At 41.6% G+C, this 19200-nt stretch overlaps 1 protein-coding gene across 6 annotated transcripts in view; it reads right to left on the reverse strand.

Annotated features, from left to right (window-relative positions):
- Window positions 1-16192, reverse strand: part of Dync1i1 (dynein cytoplasmic 1 intermediate chain 1) — a 309676-nt gene extending 293484 nt beyond the window's left edge. The window contains exon 1 of one of the 6 annotated variants that reach the window (XM_006986876.4): window positions 15959-16192. The gene's annotated coding sequence lies outside the window, so the exon portion shown is untranslated. The remainder of the gene's footprint in view (window positions 1-15958) is intronic. The other 5 variants (XM_006986878.4, XM_006986877.4, XM_016005427.3 and 2 more) reach the window with 5 other exon arrangements.
- Window positions 16193-19200: the final 3008 nt, after the last annotated feature.

Below are 19200 nucleotides of genomic sequence, written 5' to 3' on the forward strand. Positions count from 1 at the left end.
CCTCAAGCAACGATTTTCATGCTGTGATACTCCTGAGTCATGGTGTTTGCACAAGAGATCAGGGTGAGCAGAAAAGACTGATGACCATTGATGAAGGAGACTGAGCTGGCTCTAACTATTCTAGTAGCCACTATATATGATGTTCACTATCTGGGTATACAAGTAACATGTTACCCACTCACAGGGCACTGGTGAGAAAATCTTGCAAAGAATGCCCAGATCAAGTGTCTCTTCTTGTTTAAATCTACAAGCAAACAGAAAGAAAATATAGACTCCCTGGAAACGGTAAGGCACATACCCATGGAGGAAGATGTCACTCCAAGATTAACCCACTTTTGTAGCTATTCTATCATAGCTACAAAAGTAGAGAAAACCCCCCACTGCCCTGCCAGAAATGCAGGCACAGAGCAAACTCTTGCAGAGGATGTCAGCACAAATGCTGAGTGACACTCCAGGCTTTGGGCATTGGCTATTTGTCCAATCAGCATAATCTTTATACTTTTTTAGAAAGCAAATGGCCATCTGAATAGCTTCTACAAATACCCAGCCTGCCTGGCCTGGCACAGCCTGCATAGTTTGAATGGATAACTTCATGGTATGAGACAGCATTCAGAGCAGATTTACCCCTCTCTCAAAAAAGCTTAAACCTGCCTGATACTACATGCATTTTTTTTTTTAATTCAGAAACTTCAATTTAGCTACAGCCATTTTCAACCATCTGTCTCTCTGAGTGAACATAGGCTTGTATATATTAGATTTTAAAGAGAACAAGTTTTGGCAGGAAGAATTGTAAAGTGGTAGGGGAATCTTATCATATTAAGGAGTAAGAAAATATGCAAAGTAACAATTGACATGAGCTCTTCTCTCCCTTTTCTCTATTAAGCTGCCCTCTTCAGGCTTAATCCTTGACTTAGTATCAACACAATTAGATGCTTCTCAACCTATCACAGTGTTGCAAAATATCAGAGTAGATGCACAAATGTGACTTCTCCAGCTTGAGTGACAGATGATGATGTGGCAATTTAGAAATAGTACATGGTCACTTTCTGTAAGTTAAACTCTATCATTTCTTGAAACCAAACAAACAGGAGGCTGGGTTTCTCACAACAAGTTGAGAGTTGCCATTTTATGTTTGTGACTTAATGTGTAATGTAGACTTACATTGGTTATGTGTTTATTCATTTCTGTGGTGCTAGAGGACTTGGACTATGTAAGAATAATCTAGTATTTCAAGGCTGAAATCCATGCCTTAGTAATGCCCATATGTATAGTAACTGCTAGCTCAGATCATATCTGTATTCATAGCTTTAATAAGACACATCACCACATAAAAGAATATGGATGTTCAAGAAGAATGTCCTGGTCATATATGGGCATGTGTTCACATAGATGTACACATAGTTCCTAACTCCAGATTCCTCTGGAAAATCAGAAAACACTTTCCTCTCAGCTCCAGTTTCTGCTTTGCAAATGACTCTTTGCCAAAAAGGAGCAAGGATCAAGAGAAAGATGGGATGGCTTGCCTGATGTAAAGGAAGAGAGAACTCCTTAGATATCTGATGAAAGTCCTTCATGCAAGGCAAGAAGAGTCACATTACTTTATAATGCAATTATTGTAAGTTAAAATTTTGAAGTATTTAAATTTTAATTTAATAAATTTTATTATTAAAAAACTTTGAAAAGAAGCAAAAACATCACACACAAAAATCAACCAACCCAAAGTCTTAATGAACTTCTCTACAGTTAGCATAGGCATTCCAAATAGAAGCTGAAGGATTTCCCCTCAAATTGTATCAAATTTATTTTATGTACTTATCCATTGCCCAAACCAAAAGCTCCATGACAAAATGCAACCAGGGAAACAATTAGCTTTATTTCTTCTTTCATGGCTCATGTCTGTTGCCTGTATTCAGTCCTGCTTTATCCTGTTATATCTAGCCTTTCTTGTTGTCTTTTCTCCATGGTATACCATACCCAAATGTACATTTGTTTACATATATATGTATATATATATACATATATATATATAATTGGCTAGATACTGCATATGATAAAGAAAGATGGGGTTTAAAAAATTTTTAATCAACCCTCAAATATTTTTAAATTAACTCTTTTTTTGTAAAGACTTAGAAGCTCCTGTAGTTGGATCCATGATGCTGAATTTATCTTTGTGTTAATTTTACTAAATGACATGATGCTGAATTTATCTTTGTGTTAATTTCACTAAATGACAACTTACTAAGGCTCTATCAAATAAAAGCACTATTCTGGGTATACAGTGGAACTTTACAGAAGTTATCAAAATAGAGTCTGTCTCAAAAAGTTATAAAACTTGGAAAACTCCAGCAACGCAGCATGGGAAAATCAGATAAACACAGGAGATAACACAGCATACTACAGACAGCATGCTGGAGCTGGAACATGGAGTGGGTTTTGTGAAGGAGGAGCTGCAGCAGCCAGAAGCTGACATGTGCTTAGGATGGGAACTGGGCAACTCTCTGTGAAAGGAGAGTAATGGGAGCCAGTGACAGAAGCAAGGGCCTGTGTCTTCAGGACAGCGCAGTTCAATGAGACTGTAGCATATGGTTGGATAGCTTTTGGGGCCAGAGAGGCCATAAGCAACAAGCTATCCTCTCAGGCTGTAAGTGACTCAAAGCAATTATTTTTCCTTTTTTGGTCCCATTGCAATGCAGAGGAAAAATGTGTATTTTTAAACATTTAATTACCTTGAAAAATTCAAGCATTTACACATTAAATCAATGCTATCTAATTCAGTGTGTTAACCAATGCCAGCAACCCAAATTAACACTTCCTTACATATCACACCTTTGCTTTACAGCATGAAAAACGTGAGAAATTAAGCTTCAAAATAGATGCCCTGGCATGCCGAATATACATTCTTTGCATAATATAAGCATTCAAGATGTGAACTCCATCTCCCAAGTTATCTTATAGTTTTCTGTTTCTCATACTAGAAACAGAGTATTGTTGGGGTGGAGATATGGGTATATGCCTTCGGAAATGATACGTTGGTTTGGTGTCTGCTTTGGGGAAGGTAGATCAGGTAAATATTACCAAAGTATAGTAGGAGATAGTGATTACTGGATAAACAAATGAATCAATGAAAGAATGATCCACAAATGCATTATGGTGTGGCCTGCTTAGAATAGTCAAGAATGAAATAGGCTGCAACATGTCTTGTTGCTTTTTTATTATTATTACCATTATTGCAGCCAGGGTCTTATTATTAATCCCAGACTGATTTTTAATTTTTCACCTGTAGCCTAAGTAGAACTGAAGCTCTTAATGATCTCCCTGCATTTGCCTCCTGAGCCCTGGAGTATAGGCATGTGTTGCCACATCTAGGTTTCTTGTTTGGTATTAATGGCTGCTACAAACTGTTAACCTTTTGTCAGCTGCACCTGATGCTTCTATGCCATTCTAATGGTTGCTAGGAATTAAATGAGTGCTTGTTGAATAAACCAATGAATGAATGTTGTAACCTGAACAGTAAGAGGGAGAAAGATGTAGATGTAGATCATTGCATTTAATGCTTCAGTTTGGCACCAGGCCCCATGCTTAGGTTTGCTCCCCTCTCAACAGCAGGATCTGACCAGTGCAAGGGTAGCTAGTATATAGAGTTATAGATTCTTAAATTGGGAGAAAAAAATAACTTAGCAGTTACCAAATAGTAGTCTGACCTGTCACCAGCAAGTCCTCACTGGAGGGGACACCTGAAATGCTCTAGAACTAGGAACTCCTTCCTCACAGGTAGCCTAGTCCACTTCATAAATAGCTGAAGGCAAAGCATCTCCATGATGTTGACTCTGAGTCACAATTGATAAGCATCCTCACACCTGCTTGCCAAGATGAACTCCCTGGGTGGGTGTAGTCTTTTGCTAGGGTGCAGCCCACAAACTTAGTGCTGCTCCCCTCAAACTCCTCCCATCTTGCACTGAAGAACTGGTGTGGAGCTCATGGTGATGGCACAGAGCTGTAATCCTAGCACTAGGGAGATAGCTGGAGAATCAGAAATCCAAAGGCAGCTGAGGCAACATGAAACCCTGTCTCAAAAACAAGCAAGAAAAACAAAAAAGGAAAGCAATAGTGAAAGAGGCATGAGAAAGAGGGGGAAGTTCCAGGAGGAGACTGGGGACACAGTGTGTGACCATCCCAGATGAACCAGCCAGCCCTCCCTCCATCCTACCCAGACTCTCAGTTGTCAGCCATTGCCTGTGATGGTGATGGCAAGCATGTGGACTTGCCCACCTTCTGAAACCCACAAGTGGAATGTCTCCATGATTCAATCATGAGTTTGTACCCTGTTTTATTTTAACATGACCTCAACAGACTTGAATTACCAGGCTAGTATAGATGCCAGACTAATAGTCTCAAGATCTCTGACCTAAGGTCACCTCACAAGCCCAACAAGTGGTGAGTGACTGTCAGTCACACTCTTCTGGTCTATCTGCCTTGACTAAGCACTACTCAGGCACAGACGGAACATAGACTCCATGATCCTCAGTCAGAAGGACTAGGATTCAGACTAGGGATGTAACTCAGCTGGTAGAGTGATTGTCCAGTACATCTAGTATAATAGCAAAACTGAGGGTAATGATGCACTTAAGAGGTGGATGCAGGAGGTTAAGAAGTGCAAGGTCATCCTTAGCTACATTTTTAATTAGAGTCCAGCTTGGGATACATAAGCCCCTTTCCCCTAAAAACACCCAATGTCAAGAATTATTAAGCACCTGTTCAGTTGAGGCCCAAATGCCCAATGAGTTACTTTCTTTATCCCTAGAATATTCAACACACCAAAATAACAAAATGAAAAATTAACTCTTTAAGAAATGACAACTTAACTGAGATTTATTCTTTCAAGTTTTGTCATGGCACTAGGAAGTGGATATTCTTATTATTAATTCTGTTTATAGATGAAGAAAATGGGGTACAGGCAGATAGAGAAACTCGAATGTATAGTAAATAGCCAGATTAGAACTTGAATATGAGTTCCTAGTCATGTTAATCCGTTCCCTCTTAGTCATGAATACTTGGTGTTTTTCTTCTTACATCACATGAAACTTAAGAAAAAAGAGGAGAATGAGGATTAAAACATCAATAGAAATGGTTTTTCTACAATAAAACTGAAATTTGCTCAGCTGTCAAATTCAAAGGAGGGAATGTTCAGAGAAGTGAGTGTTGCTCATAGAGGGCACACTCTAAGTCCTAAATTTATATTCTTGACCAAAATTGAAAAATTACTAAAAAAGCTAATTTTTAAAATTACACACATTTTTATTAATTATCAATAAAAATCCAGATATGGAAGCTCAGTCCTCTGAAAACCTACTTTCATCATGATGCTAATAATAATTCCTATGCATTTAATATTCTCAAACAAGAACAGGCATTCTTTCAGGTGCTACCAGAGTGGGATGACGCCTTTAGAGTTACTGTCTAGAGAATGGTTATCATCAGCATAGGCAGCTCTTATGCAAACCCTTCTCCCTTCTGGTGTCTTTTGTTGTTGTTGTGTCTGGTGTGTTTTGTTACTGTTGTTGTTAGTTGCAAAAATTCCAGTTCCTTTCCCATACAACATTCAAGGAGCCACTGAAAGAAGGTGAGACTATGTGACTGATTTTTGCCAATGAAATGCAAGCCAAAAAAGCTTGTCATGGGTCACTTGACAAACGAAGTGTCCATCCTGTGTGCAATGTTGGTGCAGTGACAGGAGGATGGTTCAAGATGAAGCCTCCAAGTTTGGGGTTTGCAGTGCATACGATGGGCAGGGTCCTTGCTGACCCACAGTGCACATGGAACACTATTGCTCTGTTGAAGAATGGGAAATGTTTCTTCCTGTATTATCATACAGCCTGACCTGATCATTGCAGCCCATGGCCCAACTCCATCCCAGTGAGCCAAGATTCTGGTTACTCTCATATTCCTTGAGTTAGTGTTAGAAACTGCCAAGGATACTTCTTCTGCCTCTGGCTGTGGAGTGTCCCGTGAAGAAGGTGTAAATATAAGAAAGCACCAAGTCCTTATTCCTGGGTCCAAAGGAAATTCCAATTCCCCAAACCCCTAAAAGTAGTCCAAATATCCAGAAATGAGCTCAACCTGGGCTATGGGAGAATTTCTGGTCGTTAGAGAAAAGCCAGAATTCCTCAGGAACTTGTGAAACTGATTCCACCTACCAAAAGGAGTCATTTCCCTTACCTCTGGCAGAAGGGACATATGGATACCTGTGGTACCTATCAGTGTATCAAAGCTCATGCTGGCCTCCAGACTTCCTCAGTATCACAAATACCTGTTACACATTTCAAAGCCCATGCTAGCATCCTAGTCCTTCTCATCTCCTCCTCACCCTAAACTATCTCCAACTCATAGCCTTCCCTACCCCCAGCTATTCATTTGTGTATAACCCTGCTATTCTCAATGTGTTTGCTTACTCTTTCTCTGTGCTCTGCTCCTGATTTTCTCACTATATTTTTGTTTTTCTCTGTCCCCTGTTATTCTCCCCTCTCTCACGACAGCCCTGGCCATATCCAGTCTGATGGTCATGGTCATGTTCAGTCTTCTACTTTCTCTCTCATCTCTGATCTCTTCCAGATGCTTCTGGATGTTCTCTCTCTCTCTCTCTCTCTCTCTCTCTCTCTCTCTCTCTCTCTCTCTCCCTCTCCCTCTCCCTCTCCCTCTCATATCTATAATAAAAACCTTCCCCTTAACTGTATCATGGGGTGGTCATATTCTCAGTTTTTACTAACGTCCGAGTTTGTGAAACCAGTTTAAAGCAGCTTTGGTTTTGTGTTTTTCTTAAAAGAGCTGATAAAACACTCTTCACATGCTGCTCACATTTACCTGTCCAGTGTTCCAGAAAGGAATCATGAGGTTGACCAGATGTACCCAGTGTCCTCACCCATCCTACAAAGTAAACCCTGCTAATGTTCCTGAAGTACATGACCCAGCCTGAACAGAATGCAGCAAAGAAAGAAGACACTGGGAAAGAGTATTTTCTTCTCATCCACAAATGTTTTCTTCCTCACTTTAAACAAAAATCTCTAATTTGTTGGATCTCATGGGTAGTTATTCATATTTATTTTAGAAAACTTCAAGGAAACTGAGCACAGTTCCCTTTTATATTGAGTGACATGAGATATAGGATTTCACCCTTGTCTGAGGTGATGATTGCTTTTCAGCAGGATTGAAAATATTAAAAAGTTTGAAAGAGGGAGCAAGGAAACATGTAAGGCCAAACCCTCCCCTTACACTGTCCCTAGGTGGTGTATATTTACATGTACAGATCTAGCTTGACATTTCAACTGAGGTGAACAGATTCCTACTTTCCTCTGGGCCTGAGGCATTCAAATAGGGAGGATCCTCTTTCCCAGTGGGAGTAACCTATACCTTTCCAAGAGTGAACAAAGCCACACTTATAAAGGAAGTGAGCAGAGAAAGGTTTTGTTATTCTTCTTCCACAACATACATACCATTTCCCACAACCCCTTGCTATTTTGATACTAGTCAGGTGGACAGTGTAACAGGAGAGGCAGGTCATTTGAAAGGAGGACAGTGTCTAAGTGCGTAGTCCCCCTGGGCCGGTTTCCCTTTTAGTGACCCAACCCTCCAACTACAGACATTCCACAATTCTGTTCTGAGACTAGGCTCTCAGGTCATCTGCACTCTCACACATTTTTAACATTCAAAAGCTTGATAAATATGTAAACACTTCCATACAGTGCACTGTGAAACCTTAACAGCATTCTAAGGGAAGACCATAGCCTAATACAATTGGTGAAATCTACATCTTGTCCAACAAAGAAATAGGTACAAATTCAGGCCAAATGGAGAAGACACTCTAGCTTACATTCTGCAAAGAAAACTGTTGGTAGACAAGTGAAATTAAGTGTTTTGTCACCATTTATTCAATAGCACCATTTCAAATAGACTCATTATTGTGGCTTCACATTGGGCATCGTAATAAAATATAAGTCGAATAATAAGTCAAAGTTTTTTTCCCATCACATTAGCCTTGAATCATAGCACTGAACTGCCCAGTAAAGAGTGTCAAATGGAAAACCAGATCCAAAAATGTGGTCTAAGAGGGGCTAGTTGGTAAAGTCCTGGCTGTGCACACATGAAGAACCCTGGCAACTACCTAAAAAGTTCAGCATGGTTGTGCAAACCCAGGGAGACAGAGACAGGAGGGTGACTGAGTGAGCTCCAAGTTCAGTGAGATACCCTGACTCCAAAAACAGAGGCATGAGGAGACTGAAGAAGATGCCCAGTAACACTGGCCTTTAGCCTCCACACATGTGCCCACATATAAGCACACCTGCATACCATACAGGACATACATGTACATCATGCCAATACATATTCTCTATATGTCTGTCTAGCTTTGTCTGTTTCTATCTCTCTATCTCAAAAGAATTAATTTAAGGGCTTCACAGAGGAAAACATGGGCCCCAATCCATTCAGTCTGCTGTTTCTGGAAGAGAAAGCCCCCAAGACTCCCCTTGTCACAGCAGAGATGTGTCATATGATCACAATTTAGGGAAGAAAGGCTTCCAAAATCCTAGGCATTGCCAGGCCCAAATGCACACCAGGACTAGACTCACAATGGGTGCTACATTTTAGGAAGTGATCTGGGGTCTGCCTTGTCCACCAGCTGCCCATACTTTTCCCCACAGCTGTCAGTTGCAGACTCCTTGCCTAGGGTGATAAAATTGTCCAGACATGGCCCAGTGTTCCAAGGATCACTGAACTTCCCTTAGCTAAGGATCCTAGGATCTCTTAGCTAAGGACCACCAGTCTGAAAACACACCAAAATGGCTTTTGTTTTTTTCTTACTGAAAGTCTTTAAGCAGAAGGAGGAGCTATCCACACAGTCACCTTTCTCTGAAAACTAGAGATGGCCCTGTCCACTGTGCATTCCTTCCTGCCCCCCTCTTCTCTAATATAACCATAAAGGAAAAGGGGCCTGGTTCCAGAAACTGCACCACAGCATAGAGTACCTAGCCACACAGAGTCTGTCCAGAAGAAGCATGAAGGGAGGAGCTAATGACATTCATTTCTAGACCTGCAACTTCTGTCTGTCTGCTGTCCTAAAGCTGGTCTGCCAGAGAATGTGCCCCAGTGGAGACTCCAGTCTCGTCTCCATTTATAAAGGCATTTCTCTCACACTACTGGAGAAAATAAAAAGTACAAGAAGGAAGGGAGGGAGGGAAAGAGAAAGGAAGGAAGGAAGGAAGGAAGGAAGGAAGGAAGGAAGGAAGGAAGGAAGGAAGGAAGGAAGGAAAATACGCATACACACATAGAAGGAAGGGAGGGAAAGATGGAGGGAGGAAGAAGGGAGGTTCAATTTTTAGTGAGTTTTGACCACATGCTATAAAAACATCCCTTTGCTAAAGGAACCCTCTACATAGTTATTATAGCATTTATATATTAATTGAATTCATGCAAGTGTCATTTTTTTATCTTTAAATGTCAAAGTTTATGATGTTCTGAGAATTACATTCACTATAATTGAATTCTTTTCTTTTGCTTGCATGAGTGTGTGTGTGATATATGTTCATGTGGTGTGGAGGCATATGGCTGGCATGTGTGTCCACAGGTATACACACCCATGCATACACAGAAGTCAGGACATTTGCTGCCCTTCACTGTTCATCTCTGCTTCATTCGCTTGAAACAAGGGCTCTCGCTGAACCTGCGGCTGGGTTAGTAGCAATTCTCAAGAACACTCCTTTCTCCAGGCCCTCCAGTGTTGGGTTTACAGGCACCGGCCGCCACATCCACCTTTTTATATGGGTTCTGGGGATTTGAACTCAGGTATTCACGGTTACACAGCAAACATTCCTACCCACTGAGATATCCACAGACCCCTCATAGTAATTATTAAAATCCATGACGAAAAACATTAGATGCCAACCAAAAATGTGACAGAATTAATTTTTGTTGTTGTTGTTTTAGGAATCGTTGTGTTAAATCATAATGAAGTTCACTGATACCTGTGGCTGTGCTGGTCTGTTGGCTAAGGACATAGTCACATGCTAAAGTATCTCAGATCTGCCTCTTTCAGTGCAAAGAATGTCCTTAACCACAACAGTCATGCTTTATCCACGTGCCATACTGTTAGCACTAGCTATTCTATACCACAAAATGAAACAATGGGGTGTGTTGTAAGAGGACAAGAAAACAGCGCAGTGTGAAGGTTAAGCCTTAAGCAGAATCTTGAAGGCAAGAGGTTATTGCCCTCCATGTCTCCATGTCTCTAATATCACTTCAGGGTTGATGTGTGCTGCAGACAGAGCACTAAGGATGTGTGGTGAGTTCAAGGCCTCCTAGGACTTGGTGCAGAGCCAGTGTTCCAGGTCTCAGCATTATCCCTGTAGCAGGGAAGCCCCAGAAGATGGGAAACCTGGAAGGAAATGTATCTTTGCAACAAAGAGTCTTGAGTTGCTGCTAGCCTGGGCAGATTGTCTTTGAGCCCGGTTAGGTGAGGGTATTGTGCATTTGCTTTTCTACAAGAGACTTGGAGACACATGAGAGGCACACGAGTGAGGCTTCATCTTCAATCATTGAGAACAGGCCACACTGAGAAATGTATACATTTTGTATTCTTTCTGATAAGATGTTCAGCATGTGAGCATGTTCTTGAAGGACGCCCGAGTACTGACAGAATAAAAAGTTACATTGAATAATACTTTTGGCAACCCACATGGAGAGCAAAACAAATAGATGTGATAGGAACAGAATGAAAGGACTTTGGAGTTAGGCTAATCTGTATTTGAAATCTAGCACTTCCTTAGTTGGCCTCATGTGGCCTGGGACTAGTGGCAGGATTTTCCCAGCATCTCCTTGTTTGTGTAAGAAGATACGAGCATCTACCTTCCGGGATATTGGAGTGATTTGATGAACCACTGTGTCAGTAATAAAGCTCCAACTGTTGCTCCAGGTAACTCAGAAGAATGGACTACTGCTCTAGCCACGGCCACTGCGGGAGGCTTCACCTGGCTGCAGACTGAGCTCATGTAGCTATTTCTGACACCTGGGCTCTAGGTGAAATGCCAGCAAGATGACACATAAGAACATTGTTTTTTCTTGGCTAGCCCTGGCACAGTGCTTTTGCCATGATACATTTCAGCAGTGACTTCTGTCCCCCTTCTTTAAAACCAGTGGTTCTTAACCTCATTTTATTTGAAAATATGTTAATTTCCCTTAAAATATTTATGCAGATAGACATAAAATATTATGTCAACAAGATTCAGTGCCTACCCCGAAACTTCATGTGTATTCTTTCCAGTGTGACCAATAATAATAATAATAATAATAATAATAATAATAATAATAATAGAATCAGGGAGACTGTGTACCCACCCAGGATCTCTTCCAGACTAGCACATAGGCAGGAGAGTTTACATTAAGGCAAGATTCACTCTAGCATTCTTGTGCCAGCCTTCCTACAAAGTAAAGCAAAGAACACAAGCCCAGGATGTGCATGGGTGGGGGGACCTGAGGTATACTTAAAACACCCATCTATTTATTGTTCCAGCAAAGTACCCAAACAAATACATGATCTCACATTTTCTAGTCGATATAAAAGTCACACATTTTTAATACAAAGAATTTATGTTCAAGGGAGCAGAAATTTGTGTAACTTTGAAATCCTCTATTAAAGAGGGAGGGGATTCAATGTTTTATTCTAAAGGGTCAATAAATGGAGCTTGAGTTTATGATATCATCCTCAGTTACCAATCGAGTGACAAAAAATATGGCTACACTTGTGGCATCAAGGATAATCTAAGAGGAAACATTTGTCGGGGGAGGTTTTAGGGTAAAAGTAGACCTTGGCAGCCCCAACAAGCTTTGCTAGCCCACTTATCCCCGACACACTGGTTGAAGAGATAAGTAACAGTGAAAAGTACAGAAAGGAGATTTGCTCATCATGGCCACCTTGGGGAAAGGAACAAATAAAGGGGTCTGGTGACCCCCAAGTTTGTCTTTGAGGTACTGCTATGAAGTTTTGGTTTAAATAGAGGCAAGAGGTATGTATAACTGAACAGCCATCCTACTGCCCCTCACTAGGCTGTAGTCCAGGCTATAAGATGGTTTGCCAAATGTCAAAAGTGTGTGAAATCTCTTCCTAGGAGGCAAGTTCCTCCTCTGATTGACTCCAGGACTTCAGCCTTTCCCTTCCCTACATAAGGTTTTCTGAGAACTTGTAAATAGTTGGTGTGCATTAATGTGATAACACAAGTGTCTCTTCTTAAAAGATGTCTTCTGCTGGGTGATGGTGGTACACACCTTTAATCCCAGCACTCGGGAGGCAGAGCCAGGTGGCTCTGTGAGTTCTCTGTGAGTTCGAGGCCAGCCTGGTCTACAAACTGAGATCCAGAACAGGCACCAAAACTGCACAGAGAAACTCTGTCTCGAAGCAAAAAAAAAAAAAAAAAAAAAAAAAAAAAAAAAAAAAAAAAAAAAAGAAAGAAAGAAAGATGTCGTCTGCCAGGACAGTTATATTCTACTTTCTGTTATTGTTATCGTTATCATAGGGTAATAACCAAGATGGATGAATTCTGGAGTAGAGCTGCTAGACCTGGTTTGAATCATAATTCCACCATTTAGTAACCATGACCTCTATATCACTTAGTTGCATGTTTAAGTGGTCTCTACCTCATGGATCCAACTGAGGGATTGTATAAATTTGAAAGACATTATAAGATAGTTCTGTTAGTAATATAAATTAGGATAGAAAGTGAATCAAGTACATTTTGGACTTACCAAAATAGGATAGATAATGGAATTATTTTCTCTGAATTTGTCAAATGCAAATGGACTAGACATTGTTTAGATATTTATTGTTTGTATATATGGTTATTGTACTTATTGTATATAGTTTTTCTTATATTAGCTATAACTTTTTTCCTTTTTTCTTTTTATTAAAATAGAAAAGGGGAAATATGGTGATATTTTACCTGTACTGACATGTGATTTTATTTGTATGTTAATAAATAAAGTTGCCTGGGGGTCAGAGCTAATAGCAAGCCATAGCAAGAGCCAGGTGGTGGTCACCCACACCTTTAATCCCAATCACATGACAGACAGATTTCTGTGTGTTCAAGGATACAGCCAGCATGGCGATACATGTCTTTAATCTCAATACCAACCATAGAAGACCTGGAGGTCTGTATAGACAGGCAGTGATGAGGAGGTCATGTGGTTGGGTTTACAACCAATGAGAAGGCAGAACAGAAATTCAATAAAAGGACAGATACACAGGAAGTAGGTCTTTTTCTGAGGGAAAGGATGACAGTGGCAGGGAAGGGTAGGAAAGCGTTTTTAGCTCTTAGCTACTGCTCTGACCTCTTGGGCTCTGCATTTGGCTCTGTGTTTCTATTTTAATAAGACAGTTACATCTACAAGGGACAAAAAGAAGTAACAAGAAAAAAGCCTACTACCCAGTATCTGAAATTAAAGCAATCAGCATCGCTTCATAGTCTGGAAGTTGGTTACAGGTGGAGGTCTGGGCTTCTAGAGCGAAACCCCAGCCGCTTAACTTGATTAACCTTTGGGAATTTACTTGATATCTGCATGACATAATTCTTAATCTTTAAAATAGGACTATAAGCTATGCCTGTGTCATTAAGTTTTCCTGTGAGGTTATTTTAAAACTACAAGTGAGGAGATATTAAAATGGAATCCCTGAAAAAGTACTCAGTACATCTTAGTCCCGTTCTTATCAGCCTTGGAGTGTTTAGTGAACACAGTGTGAGGCGAATAAAGCAGAAAGAAATGATACTTAGTTTCCATGGATGTCTGTGATTCCTTCATTTGGTGCTTCTTTAAGTGATAAAAAGAAACAGGGAAGAAGGGGATGTCCCTAAGAATGAAGGCTAAAGCCCTGCTCTGAGACCAGCCTGGGATTAAATCTTGATGTTCATTTTACACTATTGGCCTACATAGCTGTCTGAACACACAGAATGTGTGGATTTCCTGCAAACCTTTTGATCAACACTGGACTCAAAGTTCAGCAGATGCAGACTGGGGGGTTGATATTTTTAGGAAAGACAAATGCTAGAGGAAATTTCACAGTGCCTCCTCTTAAACAGAAAGTATGATAGCAGAAAGGCTCTTCCACTGTCTCAGCAGCTCGTCAGAAACGAAGTGCAGCAGACCAGGAGTTTACTGACTCTGCCCTTTTCAACCTGTGCCTTGAGTTTCTTCTCTGCCCATAACCCCACCCACAATTCTCCATAAAGATACAAGTAAGCTTTTAACGGAGAACCAAACCATGGCATATATTCAACAGCAGAGGGGTCAGAGCAGGCAGTGGGCAGAAGGCACGAACCAGCCTTGCCTGCCTCAGGAGGACAGTGCACAAAAGGCTGCAGCATTCCAGAGATCCATGCAGGTGCAGAGATGCCAGAACTCTGACACCAGACAGAGATGCACAAATGTTCTCGGCCAGAAATAGTGCCAGAGGCTGGGCAGTTGGAAAGGTACACTGGCTGCTACTCCTGTACTGTGCTGGGTGATTTTAAAGGACTATCTCATAATCACTGGATCCTCAGATCTCACATCCTGAAGAGCTGGTTCTAGTGAAGAGAACATTGTGCCTTAGTGCTAGAACTGCTGGATTTTGTTCCACTAAGAATCATGGTCAGAACAACATAGTTAATTCCATTTCCCTATAGCTAACCTTCAGGAACAAGCTTGGCATTGTAAAAGAATAAAATAAAATAAAAATCGGAGAAAGTATTACTCAAGTTCTCAAGAGATCCCAAGGATGCAATTTGCACTGGATGTTCCCATATCAAAGTTACCAGTACTCTAACACTGATCAACACATTTCCCCCAATAACTTCCACAATTGCACAAAATTATTCTGGGGACAGTTCCTCATCGCCATGCTATTAGCCGAGGCTATCTTACGCAGTTACTGTCATGCTTCACTGTTAGCTAAGCTTCCTGCTAGTCTGTAATGTCTGGAAGCAATTCTTCCACAACTCTGAACTGCATCAAGCAAGTCTGTAATGCTCATTCCAAAGACAACTCCAGCAAGAAAATGGCTGGCTACTTGTTCCTGCCTTAGGTGTGGTGGAGTCCAGGACTGCCAGTATGTTTAGTCCATTTTCTGCCTTTCCTAGATCCTCCGGTTTCCTAAGTGATTTCCTTTCCTCGTCCTCAGCCTCCCATTAACCTTAGCCGAGGTAGATGTCATGAGACTCCGGTACACTCAGTTCCCTACCAGGGCTGCCAGGATCCCTGCTCTGATGACGACTTACAGCTTTATATGGCCAGAGCAATTCCGGGTGGGAGTGGGGGAAGGAGAGCCAGGCAGCCGCGAAGGTGTTTACCAAAACACAACCCAGCCACACTTTTTTTTTTTTTTTTTTTTTTTTATCCAGCAGAGAGAGAAACTGGCATCTTGCATGAGTGTTTAATTAAAGCTCGGTTGGAAGTGCATTCGCCCCCTCCGACTTGGCGGGTAGCAACAGCATCCAAGAGCTGTGCAGACAGCTCGGAAATGTAATCAAACAGCATCCTTTCCCTCACTCTGCAGCTCTCTCTTCCCAGGGGCCTTTAGCTGGTGGTAGCCCACAGAGGTGCGGACAGCACAGCTGCAGGGCTTCTGCTCCCACCAGAGAAGACCAAGGCGGAGCACCTTGGCTTGCCTCTCTCAGCGTACAAGGTGGGCCACAAGGTGAGGACACCCTTGACCCTTCCTTCTCTGCCCGCACCTCTCCACTCCTGGGGAGCTGCAGCCGGGGCTGCCGCTGGAGGGCTCCAGCCTGGGGCACCAGAGTACGCAAGAGCCTGGGGAAGGGGCCAGTGGTGGCTGCAGCGGTCACCGCACCCGTGCTGCTCCGGTGTCCTGCGGATGCCACCAGGGCGGAGGGCCACGGAGGGCTACCGAGGGGCTGAGCCGAGACGCGACCTCCCACCCACCGCTTACCTGGACGCTGTCCGCGGAGGCTCACTGGGGCGGTGGAGGAGGCACGGGAGGACGAAGAGCGGCGGGCCCGCGCCGGCAGGATGTGCTGTCTCACGCTGCGCGGTTAGGCTCGCGCTCCTCCCGGAGCGATCACTTCCTCTCTCCTGAGCCTGACACTGACAGCTCCCAGCACCCGGGCTGCGGGGCTCGCCCCGCCCACGGCCCACACCCTCCACGCCCGCGCCTCCCGCGGGAGGGCCTCCGCACAGCGCAGCACCGCCTCGGCCAGCCCTGCCGCGTGGAGGGAACCCGGGGACAGCCAGTCCTCCGCCGCGGGCGGCACACACCTAAGTTACTGCAAAGGAGAGCCGAGGAGTGTGCCAAGCTCCGGATGATTTCCTCTGTGGGCAACTTTCATTCCCAGACAGAGAAACTTTAAGTCTTATAAACAGAAAGAGACAAGTTTAGATCTATCCGTGCTATACAGGTGGGGCTGGACCTAGATTTTCCCAGAGATACACAAACACACATAGGCACAGACACACACACAAACATATACATTATGCCTGTGTGAATTTATTAATATATGCATATGTGTAATTAATATATACATGTATAGACACATATGCACATGTATGCATACAGGAATATTAACCATTAAAAAGCTGAGAAATGGACTTTAGGATAAGGAAGTATGAGACTGGCATCATTTTGTAGACAGGCTTTTCATCATCTTGCTTGAGCATCCTGGCTATCTGTGCAGATGAGAGTATAAATATGTGGAAAGGAGCTACTGTTCTCTAATAGTTCTGTTGGCCTCTACATTCAGTGTCTGGTGTCTCATAGATACTCAAATATTTGGAATTTTATCAATTGGTAAGTGCAACGGCAATTTCAAAATAAGATCCAATGAGTACAATGTCTTATCTATCATTGCTTCAACTTTGACTTCCTGGCTGGTCGTTTTTGATCATAGAAAGAGCTAAAGTGTGGGAGTGGGGGAGGGGGGAGTAAATACTTTTAGGTTGTAGAGATGGAAGATATCCCAAGAAAGACAATGTTATACAATATATACCATCACCATGTACTGGAGACACTCGATGCAGGTCTACTCTACGTGTATTTTCTTTTAAAATTTCCATAACCCAATATAGTAGACAAAATGCTATGCAACCTGTGTGATGCCTAATTAACCTGACTAGATCTGAAATCAACTAGAAGACATGCTCCTGGTCACACCTGTTAGGTGTTTTCTTGATCAGGTTATGTGAAATGGGAAGACCCCCTATAAATGTGGGAAACATTTTCCTGGGGATTCTTTCCTATTCCCTTCCCATGGTGCTGGCAGGTTCCTCTATCTTGTTCACAACTTGTCCAGTTCATCTACTCTGTTGCTATTGCTGCCACATGCTGTTCTTAGACAACATCAGAGCCAGCTTTTCCAGTCTTCCAGAGTGAGCCAAAGACCAGTGGCTCTGCAGGAATTTCTCAGGCCTCGGCACCAGACTGGAGCTGCAGGAACATCCAGCCTCTTAACTGAGCAGCTACTGGGTTCGTGATCGCTCTTATATGATGATAGCCATTGTTCCACCACCTACACTGTATCCCGTAGGCCAATTTAATAAATCCTCTTTTAATATGTATCCATTCTCTCAGTTCTGTCCCTCCACAGAGCCCTGAGCAATATAACCTTGCAAAAAGAATTTGAGCTTCTGAGAAGTTACAAAGTGCCACAGCTCCCTAGCAACCAACCTGAGATTTGAATTCCCTGTACTCCAGCTTTCAACTTTCCTGATAGCCCTTTTTGTCTTTACAGCACAAAATTGCCCAGTGTCCATTACCTTCAAAGCATTGTGTTAGGTACGTCACATGATTCAAAACTTAGAGGAATACAGTTTTTATTCATAAAGGTATGATGGTAGAACAAAGGACGCATAATTAAAAACAACTGTGAGTGTGAATAATGTTTGAATGGATAGCCATTGTTTCTAACAGTAGACAGGAAGAAGGGAACACATTTCTAGACATAAAATTCCAGAGGAAGAAAACCTCTGGACACAGCAAACAGTAAGTAGGCCAGTGTTTTTGAGTCACAGATTCATGAAGAGTATGACTGGACCCATAACAGAGGCTGTAAATGTGTCCTGGAGAGACACTAAAATCATTTGAGCAGAAAAACAAAACAAAAAACACGTACAATTACCTGGAGGTATCCACATGGTGGAGATTTACAAGTAAAGGCTTAAGAGACCTGTCAGAGTTCTATATAGAATTCCAGGATTTGTAGAGTTTTAGCATTACAAATATCCTGTAAAATATGCTAATCAAACATTAAGCCATCAATTTAAAAATTAGATATATCAGTTACTTCATTTTATTTCCTCAAAAAGAATTCAAAGTAGGGTCTTGAATAGATATTTGAACATTCATGTTTGTTGAAGCATTCTGTATAATAGTCAAAAGGTAGTAGCACTCCAAATATGTCCACCCATAGATGGAAAAATAAAGAAAAGTTATATATATATCATATATATATATATATATATATATATGGTGGAAATTAACACAAGATACAGTGACTTCATATATATATGATTATTATGCAGCCTCAATAATAGACAGGAAACCTGTTGAATGCTTTAAGATAAATAAATGTAGAGCATATTATGTTAAGTGAAATAAGCCAGTCTTAGAAGGAAAAATATTGTGTGATTCCCAAGTATGTAAAAGAATCAAAATTGTAGAATGAAATATGCAGTTATTTTCCAAGGGGAAAACTTACAGGAATGATTAGGGAAAGTTTTTGTTTGTTTTTTGTTTTAGCAAGATGAAAACCTCTCCTGATTAGCTTTTAACAATGAGAATATACTTAACACTAGTGAAGTATACCATTAAAATGGTTGAAATACTATACTTAGTTTAATTGTTTTTACAGTAAAAACACAGTTACAAATAATTTTCATTATCCATGACCCAGGTGTGGAACAGACATTGTGAGACTGGAAATGGATGTGAAATGAATGACCCCTATTTTCAGAGACTAAAAATATAATGATAAGATAGGACCGACTCTAATATCAAACCAAGTAGGGAAAGTACATTTTTTTAACCAAAGACATTTCCCATGAAATAATGAGAAAAGGAAAATAAACTCCAACTGGGAATTGCAGTTGAGAAGGACTCCTTGAAGAGTCCCTAGGTGTAGAAATGTGAGTAAACAGAAATTTCAACAGACGGTGGTGATTGTGGTGGTATTCTAATTG

Source organism: Peromyscus maniculatus, chromosome 3, assembly GCF_049852395.1.
Source record: "Peromyscus maniculatus bairdii isolate BWxNUB_F1_BW_parent chromosome 3, HU_Pman_BW_mat_3.1, whole genome shotgun sequence".
Lineage (NCBI taxonomy): Eukaryota > Metazoa > Chordata > Mammalia > Rodentia > Cricetidae > Peromyscus > Peromyscus maniculatus.